This window comes from Hibiscus syriacus, unplaced genomic scaffold (genome assembly GCF_006381635.1).
Source record: "Hibiscus syriacus cultivar Baekdansim isolate YM2019G1 unplaced genomic scaffold, ASM638163v2 tig00111392_pilon, whole genome shotgun sequence".
Classification (NCBI taxonomy): Eukaryota; Viridiplantae; Streptophyta; class Magnoliopsida; order Malvales; family Malvaceae; genus Hibiscus; species Hibiscus syriacus.
The window spans coordinates 4,620,219-4,629,980 of NW_024063078.1; the positions used below are offsets into that span (position 1 = coordinate 4,620,219).

General features: G+C 37.0%; 2 pseudogenes; one reads left to right on the forward strand and one right to left on the reverse strand.

Moving 5' to 3' along the window:
• Positions 1-1,522: 1,522 nt before the first annotated feature.
• LOC120160443 lies at positions 1,523-3,138 on the forward strand (annotated as a pseudogene).
• A 121-nt stretch (positions 3,139-3,259) lies between these two features.
• Positions 3,260-8,673, reverse strand: LOC120160442 (annotated as a pseudogene).
• Positions 8,674-9,762: the final 1,089 nt, after the last annotated feature.

Here is a 9,762-nt window from a genome sequence, read left to right on the forward strand (position 1 = left end):
AAACCTAAAATAATGCAAAATTTTCAAAAAAAAAAAAAAAAACTAACCCTCGGAGGTTGATTTTCCATTTCTGAATGATTGTGAGGGATTTTTGACTGTGAATGGTTGTGAGGGATTTCGCCGGCGATGGGGACGGAAATCTTCGGAGATGGGGACGGATTTCACCGTAGAGAGTGAGAGATGGAGATGGGACTGAGTGTTGTGATTTTGGGTTTGAGGTTATGAGTTGCGATTACTGTGGACGGTTCAGTTTCCGATTTATTAAGAAAAAATTCGTATTTGGAATTTGAAAAAAAATACGCGTTAATACGAATGGCGCTATGTAAATCGCGTTGCGAAAGTCAGAATCGCGTTGCGAAAGTCAGTATCTCGTTGCGATTTTGTATTATCGCATTGCGATAGTAAGTATCGCATTGCGATAGTCAGTATCGCATTGCGATTTTTCCAATTCGCGTTGCGATTTACTTATTCGCATTGCGAATTGGGAAAATCGCAACGACACTGTAGACCATCGCAACGCGATTTCCAACTATCGCAACGCGAAATGCAACACGAATTTGCGATAATGGAGATCGCGTTGCGAATTAGCGATCACATTGCGATTTTGTTGGTCATTTTGGCAAATCCGGAAAAAGTTGGTTAAAATCGTATATTATAAGGCATTTTTGGTCACTGAGGCGATTTTCTCTAAAAGATATTGGACTATGGATTATCTTCCTATAGCATTTACCAACATCGTGATATATATTGATTAAATTATTGATTTATCGTAGAACTCAATTAGACCTGAGATTAATCGTGTTACTAGTTAACTCAATTAAATACTAATATTTAAATTTAATCTCAAAATTACACTTTTCTCGTTTTTTAAGAAAAAAAATCTAAGAAATTAGTGGAGTTTGTTGATACTGCAAAGAAGTTACATCTAACATTGGTTGGATATAGACTTTTTTAAATACCAAAACGAAGTCTTTAAAACCTAATATCATTAAGCAATTGATGATAAACCTTTTATGTATATATTAAAGAAAAATAAACATTAAATATTAAAAATTATCACAATACTATTTTTGTTAATGAGATTATTTTTCTGCTTAAATATATTGGGTTTCGAATGATTGTATATGTGGAGTGTACATATGTTATTAATAATTAAGAAAAAAATTAAATAAATGTTATCTTATACTTACACAAACAATAATCCTAATAACAAAATAAACTAAAATAATTTAATAATCAAATTAGGAAAATGTTTATACTTGAGTAATCAATGGGTAACACACTTGCACTTATCAATATCTGTCGCTCTAAACGAATTTAGGGCCGTTGATATTGTTTACTAAAAACATGCGATAAATCCCAGGCAACCGGCACACTGGCTTTCCTCGCAGTGTTAAATCCATAATCTCCCTACACAGGTAATAAAGAAGAACATTTTTTTATTAAAAATGTAAATCTCAACTTGCTTTGGGTTCACAAATCCAAGTCGCTAACCGATTAAAAGACCCAATTTTTAACTCATCTATTTTCCATCTCTTTATTTCACGGGCTTCATTCTCTATCAGAGAAGCAATAGCCGAAAGCTATGGGTTCGGTTTCACTGAAAATTGGTGATGGAACAGCAAGATTCAAGAGAGCAACACTCTGTTCTTCAGCTGTCAACATTCTCATGCTTTTCTCCGTCATCACCACCAATCTCTTCGCTTTATACGCCTTCAATTACTCCCCAACCATCACTTGAACAACCCATTTCACCACCCTCACAAAACATCTCCTTGATCTCTCAACAGGTCTCTCTCATCATAAAAGAGATCGATTCTTCCCAGAGGAAGCTCGCTCAGATGGAAAAAGAGCTCCTCGGTTACGACACTCTCGATCTTTCAAGAACCAATCTTGCTGCCGAGCTTAAGCTATTCTTGCAACACCATCAGCTCCCTTTGGGGAAGGATTCGAGAACCGGGATCACCGAAATGGTGGCTTCAGTGGGACATTCTTGCGAGAAATCCGCTGATTTATTGTCCCAGTACATGAGTTACAAGGTTTCCGGTCCTTGTCCCGATGACTGGAGCCTTGCTCAGAAGCTAATCTTGAAAGGATGTGAGCCTTTGCCGAGAAGAAGATGCGTTGCCAAGACTGTTCCTAAACCAGGTCTCTCTTCTTTACCTGCTTCTCTCTGGAAACCTGTTAATGACAAGATTGTTGCTTGGAGTGGCCTAGGTTGCAAGAATTTTAACTGTTCGAATAGTAAGAACTGTGTTGGTTGCTTTGATTTGGTTAAGGGATATGAGACTGAAAGATATGTTAAGGCTAGAAGCAAGATTGATTTTCTCATGGATGATGTTTTAGCTATGGAGAATGGTGGGATTAGAATCGGATTCGACATCGGAGGCGGGTCTGGGACTTTTGCTGCTAGAATGGCCGAGAGGAATGTCACTGTCATCACTAACACCTTGAATCTCGATGCACCTTATAGCGAATTCATTGCTGCTAGGGGTCTTTTCCCTTTGTTTTTGAGCTTGGACCATAGGTTCCCTTTCTATGATAATGTGTTTGATTTGGTTCACGCCACGAGTAGATTAGATGTTGGAGGTAGGCGGAGAAACTGGAGTTCTTGATGTTCGATGTAGATCGCATTCTAAGGGCCGGCGGCTTGTTTTGGTTAGATAACTTTTATTGTTCTTATGATGAAAAGAAGAGAGCTTTAACTCGTTTGATAGAAAGATTCGGGTATAAGAAGCTCAAATGGGTTGTAGGAGAGAAAACAGATGCAGCAGGGTCCGGAAAACCTGAAATTTACCTATCTGCTGTTTTACAAAAGCCGGTGAGAATCTGATGATCAAAGATTTATCAGGAAACTGAAGGATGTTAGAAAAATATTGTTCAAATTTCTACCTTTATCCACACACAATTTGTGCAAATTTCTAAGGTGGAATAAATGCTGCAAAATGGTGAAGGGTGACCTATATCTTGTGTAATCTAACACCCTTTTTTTACCCCTTGAATCTCTCAGCATTTTACCTCATGTTGGTTATTTGAAGCAAAGAACTGTTACATGCAATTATTGAAATTGCATATTTCATTGTGAACCTCAATGTGACGTTTTGCTTGAATTCCATGATTTCAGTTGATGTCTTTGAAGCATGTATAGTCCAACCTTAAACTATGTTGTTCTTGTTATACTAATCTTTATGGATGTAATGGATCTTGGAAATATGTATATATATATATCTCAGTACTCATCGGCATAGATATGTTCTGACTAGTACAACTATTTAGCTGCAAGTTCATTTCCTGCTGAAAAATGTAAATTTAAAATCCGTACATTACATTTCCAACTCTACTATAGACATACTGGTAACAATGGAGCTTTGTTGGTCAAATCCCAATCCGGAATTATACTCAGCTAGGTGGAACCTTCAGAATTGCCGTGCAACCATCCAAATCGGAGCCATTGATGCCTTACACTGTTGCAGCATTGTTGAGCAACTTCATCCCCTCTTCACTCATCTGTTGTACTTCAGTTGGGGATAGAATTCGGATGCAGCGAACACATCCGACGAATTCCCTGCTTATACATATAATAAAGTCATCAGAAAGTGGATGTTAATGTCACAGTCTGAGAGTACGAGCGAGCAATATAAAAAGTTTGGCGATAAACTTACTCCCAAGGATCATCCCCGACAAGTAGAACATCGTTCTCATAATCCACATATACCAATTTCCATCCTGAACCTTTGGGATCATCCAGCAGACCCTTAAGTCCAAACATGCATTCAATTGCAGAGATCAGTTCATCATAGTTCTTAAAACTCGTGACATCAATTGACCTTCCTACGGATCCCGCCTTCTGAACCTGTCAGCAATGGACAAGAGTTATAAACGAATTTACATACCACAAGAATTTACATAACCATAATCTAAAGATTATAATACCTTTGTGTATGTTCTAACGCGAGGAGCTGTTTGCTTCCAGGAACTGTTTTGCAGAAGGCCACTCTCGTCGAAATCAATGTTGCTACGAGACGTGCCACCATAACTGTCGGGCAAGTCCTGTCGACAGAAAGTTTGAGAATCTGCAAGACTAGTCGAGGTAATTTGAGAATGAACATCCTGGCAAGAACTCAAGTTCCCAACCAAACAATCTGAAGGGTTCTGAAAATCGGCATCCTTCAATGAGCAAAACTCATCTAGAATGGCATTGGACACAAAAGGATCGATCACAATACTGCCACCATTACTAACATCGACGTTAAGACAGCTACATATCCCACTTTGATTGTTGCTGTCATCAGACAAATCCCTCACCCCACTGTGAGGATCATGCTGAGTTAAGGAAGTCAATTGGTCAGCTTGAGATAAAAGCTTGCAATTATTCAGCTTCTGATCCCACATGTCCTGACCTACTGTAGTTAACAGAGCATCGGTTTCCACAGGAAAGACAGCTGCAGAGTCTTGTAAACCAGCCATCGGTAGCGGGACAGGTGATTTATATACCCCAGCAAAAGGTTGGCAATAAGAAAGGTTTGATGTCCACTCATCGGTGTCTGAAAAAGGAAGAAAGCTGTTTAAGGTACTAAGATCATCTTGGGATACAAGCATTTGATGAGCTTGGAGGATCGATGAATCCAACGGTGACTTAACCGGCCATGGGTTATTTTGCATTTGGAGCGGAACCTGATTCTGGCTTGGGAAAGAAAGATGGTTTGACATAATAGGACTTGTAGCATTTGCCACCAATTTTTCCAAGTTGCATTCAGATGCGGAGTCAACAGCTCGGCTGAATGCTTTGATTCCGACTTTATCTTTTCATTACTGCTTCCAGTCCCGGCTTGTGTTAGGCTTTCAAACTGGTTTGCTGGATGTGGATTCTCATTAGTATTCATTTTGGACATATTCGAGTTGATGGGATCTGATTGGTCAGGGACCACGTTGGGAAGATTTTGGTTTTTAATCGCCATGTTTTCCGATTGGATAAGCTGGGGGTTTTGGTTGCATCTAGACTGCAAGTTCTTTATTTCTTCTGATGGAGATGGCTTAAGATCAGTAGTGAATTTTTGTAAAGTAGATGCAAAAATTCCAGGATGGTTAACAAGCTGAGGCTTCAGCATCATCTTCATCAATTGTTCGGAACATAAATTTGAGATCGAATAGGGAATATTCCCATTTCCATTTTCAGGAAACTGGAGTAGGGGCCTTTTCATCAAGCTTCCCCATTCGGATTCCGCTCCTGTGAGCATAAAAAAAAAAAGAAACAAACACAAAGATAAGCATCTAAAAATGTTGTCCACCACTCAATATTACAAACAGAAGCTTACCAGAAAATCCAGGATATAATGGTCGCTTGAGACCTGATGTTAATGAAGGAAAAATAAAGAGGCTTTCTGGAGTTTCGATTTCCCATGCGCTCACCCTATTCTGCTTATCGTTACATCCAGGGTCATCCCATTCAACCTGTTTCGAGAAAGAATAAGAGAAGTTCCATTTTTAAACCGAACAGCAAGTAAAGCTCTACTGCTTAAACCGTATTCAGGTCAATGAAAATAAACCTGAAGGTTTCGCCACTTCGAGCCAGGCCATCTCAGAGGATCCAAGTCACTAATACCAACTATTGTACCCATGTATCTGCAGAAATTTGAGAAACATATTGGATAATAATCCTACACTTGAAAAACACATTACACCAGAGATATTTTTGCATGTAGAACAATCTTTACAGCAATTATATCATATGATCATTATGAACAAAATGTCTTTAACGCCATAAGGTTGTAAACGACAAGGTGAGAGGATGAAAAACTATTTAGTGACTTGCCTACGTTTCCCGGACTCTTCTGTTTCAAACATCATTCCAAACCTCATACCAGCTGATACTTGAGATCCATATACAGATTTACGGTATTTAGCCAAAGGGATGACGAATTCCGAAGGGCAAGCTCTACAAAGACATCAAGAAATAGATAATGTAACTGCAAGAGGGGACAAAGAAGATGAAGAAGTAGAATATGAATGTTACACACCTTGGATTGTAGAATATTTTGAATTGGCTTCTATTGGCGGCAGCATGAGCGGCAGCAGCAAGGACACCAATGTGCATACTATCAGCAGATAGAACTGATGATGGCAATGTTGTTTGTTGACGATCCGCACGCCTTACACCCACCAATAACTGTGACTTCTCATCCCTGCAATAAACAAGATATAATCATGAATTTAGCAGGTAAAATATCTTGCAACAAACATATGCTAGTATGTGACAATGGCATACCTGATAAAGAGAACAGAATCGCCTGCCCTAAGCCTTTTCGACCCAACAAACAAGCTCCACCCAGTTGTAAGAAGATGTCGTTTCGGCTTCCCTGTACAAAGAACATCATATTTTACACTCAAAATACACCGTCAAAACTGCATCTCTTACAGATATACACATTTTCCAAGGTTCTAGTTATTGAATAAGATTACTTGCTGTAAGCAATCAATAGAACACTCACCACGGTATATATGGCGAAACGTCCAGGTATTATCATGCAAATCTCTCACAACAAGCTCTTGAATTGGGGGTTGCATGGTGTAATCCTGAAAAACAGATAAAAACAGTCATGCAAATTCACATAACGTCCCTTATCATGCATGCCAACAACATTTAGATCAGCCTATGAGAACCTTACCAATGGAGGAAAGAGTTTCTCAGCTGCTCTACGTGGCACTGAAAAACCACCATGCGTACTCGTATCACTTGCAGTCAAGGTTTTGCAGAAAAATTCATTTGGATGCTTGGTCAGATTCAACCCGAAGTCCGGTATATGGAACACATCTTTTTCCTAATCAAAGTCAAATCTTATAAGTGAGAACAGTCACATCTAAATATATGGTAAATTCATAAGAGTTGGAGAGGTGTAATCCAACTAGATAATCTTACAGAGTTCACTGGCTGAAGACTCATTTGAGCATATATTTCATCGGTATCTCTATCGGCCTGTCAAAGATTACAAAAACGAAAAACATCAGTGTTTATTTAGAAAAAGGATACACATAACAGGGGCATGCTTAAAAAAGTCTAGATCATATAAATGACATACATGTAATGTGACATTATGAACTTGGCACATTAACTGAGAAGGAAGGTTTGGATAGTTGGGAATTTGAGAGGTCGCCATTCTTTTTGTGGACACTGCTACCTGCTCAAAAGAAGAAGAAAAACTCACCATTACTCCTTTGGTTCTTGACAAAATAACATAACAGAAAGCAAATCATGTTATCAAAGTTGAAAGCTTTAAGGTCACATTATGTTGATGCTAATGAATGTCACAAAAACAAGGAAATTGATGTAACAGAAACAAGACAACCGATGATCAAATGTGAGGAATAAATGCAAACCTGTTCGCTATGTCCTTGAGGGAAGTAATACACCAAGCTTCCCACCTGAGGCAAGGAAACAAGTGGACCAGCACAGGCATGCCATAACTCAGAATTTATAGCCTTACAGCTCCCTGAGATGAGTCAGGAAAAACAAATCCATCACACATGCTTTCGACAGGGATTACCTTATTAACAGTTTTGAAAGACTTAAATGTGTCGCCATTAAAACCAGGTAATAAATGACTTTAACATCTTTCATTTGTAAGCTTCTATGTTGAAGGGAAGAAAGTCAATGGTTCTTCCATATTGGATTAAGACTAAAACAGATCATGTTTGAATTGACAAAAAACATAAAAAGAACAAATTCTGTGTAAAAACAAACCAGGTTGATCTTGCATTTCTTTCAACAGCTTCATTTCCTCAAGCAGGGTCCCTCCATTAACCAAAGCTCCTGGTTTGATCCTCTCTTCAACAACAGAACCCATCTTTGCTAAAAGAATTCTTCCTTTCTTTTGAACTCTTTTTTTACAAATACACACCAACCACCATAAGAACTCAAAACAAAGACCCCACCTTTACATCTTCACTAAAGAAAAAACAAAAGACCCTGAACTTCCGAAAAGAGAAGAAACAATTTCCCATCCCCATTGCTCCAAGCAAAATCACGTATAGACTATTTTACAGAGGAACAAATTATCAAAAGTGTAAAAGGAGTATCATAAAGAAAAAGGTCACCAATTGGTCTAGAAAGGACAAAACTTTTAACCCCTCTCTCAGTCCCTCGCCACCCTCAACAACAACACAAATAACAAAAGCAGCAGCAGAATCAAAGTCCAAAATCAAGGAACAAAAACCTGAAAAGAAAAGGGAACAGCACTGGCGAGAAAAAAAAAGATCCTTTTTTATCTTATGTGGGGCTTTTTGATATGACCAAAAAGCAAACACCTCCCTTCCCCTTCAGTTAGCAGGCATCAAAGCATGCCGACCATAGCATTTGAGTAGTAGCTTCTCTCTCTATATATAAAAAAAGATAAAGACCTTTCAATGAAAGCCCCACTATCCTCTCATCATTCACTTTGATTCCTTCCCACCTCTCATCGACTCCATCATCAAAAAAAAAAAGTAAACAAAGCCCAAAGCTAAAAAAACTTATCAATTTTCGATTTTTACCACTGTTTTTATAAAACCAGAACAAATAAAATGAATGAATGTGTAAGTTGCTTGAAACTAGGAAGAGTGTGCATGCTCTTATCCTGCGCGCACACTTTCTATATAGGTGTGATTCCGTTGCAGCTTTAAACTTCAAACCAATATATTATATATATATATATATATATAATATATTAAATAATAAAATAAATGTTGAAAAGCAGAGCAAAACTAACAGAACACGAAAACAGTACAGTGTAAGAGCGAGAAAACAAATAGTTTTCATTTTAAAAAAGATGAGGGAGAAGAGTTCGTGAGATAATGGACAAGACCTACGTAGCGTATTATAGCACGTGGACAATGAGGATTGGTTGTTCTTCATCCTCTCCAATTTCCGGCGTGTGTGAAAGTCCTTTTTACTATTTTAATTTTTACTTAATAATTAAAAAATATTAAATTTTTTATTTTGCGTATGATATTTGACCGATCGTCGTCACGCGTGCTTTACACGACAAAAGCAAATGAGAAAATGGGGGCACTTGCGTCTGACACGTGTCTTCTTAATTTTCTGACTTCGCTGTCACGGCGCCGTTCCTTCTTTTCACATCGCACATACTATTACTCTATAGTTTTTTCAATTTGTCATTGCATATATGGTTTCCTATTATTATTCATATTTTCCTTTTATATAAGATTTTATGATAAAATTAGAGAAATAATGTTGTTGACAAAATTTAGAGAATTAAAAATTATGGTATATTATTTAAAGAACTACGATGAAGTGTATAGTAACTCTAAAGTCATTAGTAATTGTTAACAATTTTATTATATTTTTTTAATTTTAAGATTAAAATGTAAGAAAATAGAAGTATATAAATTAAAATGAAAAAACTTAAAATTATACTATAATTATATTATAAAAATTTGACGAGTTTAAATAAATTAAAATTTGAAAGTCCATTAAAATTATAAGGATCTAAAACAAAATTCTTCAAAAAATTCAAAATAAATTAGTGTATTTGACTTAGTATAATATAAAATGTAATGTATGTTCGTGTTTAACTTATTGTCGTCATTTTCAAGACAATGACAGCGGTTTACGATTTGTGTTCGATTGTATTTTTTTATACCACGAGATCAAATTGAAAGAAAAATAAATTATATGGATCAAAATGATTTTTTTCATAACTTTACAGTAAAATTACATGTATCAAATCCTTATAAATAATTATATATATACATATATTAAAAAAACTA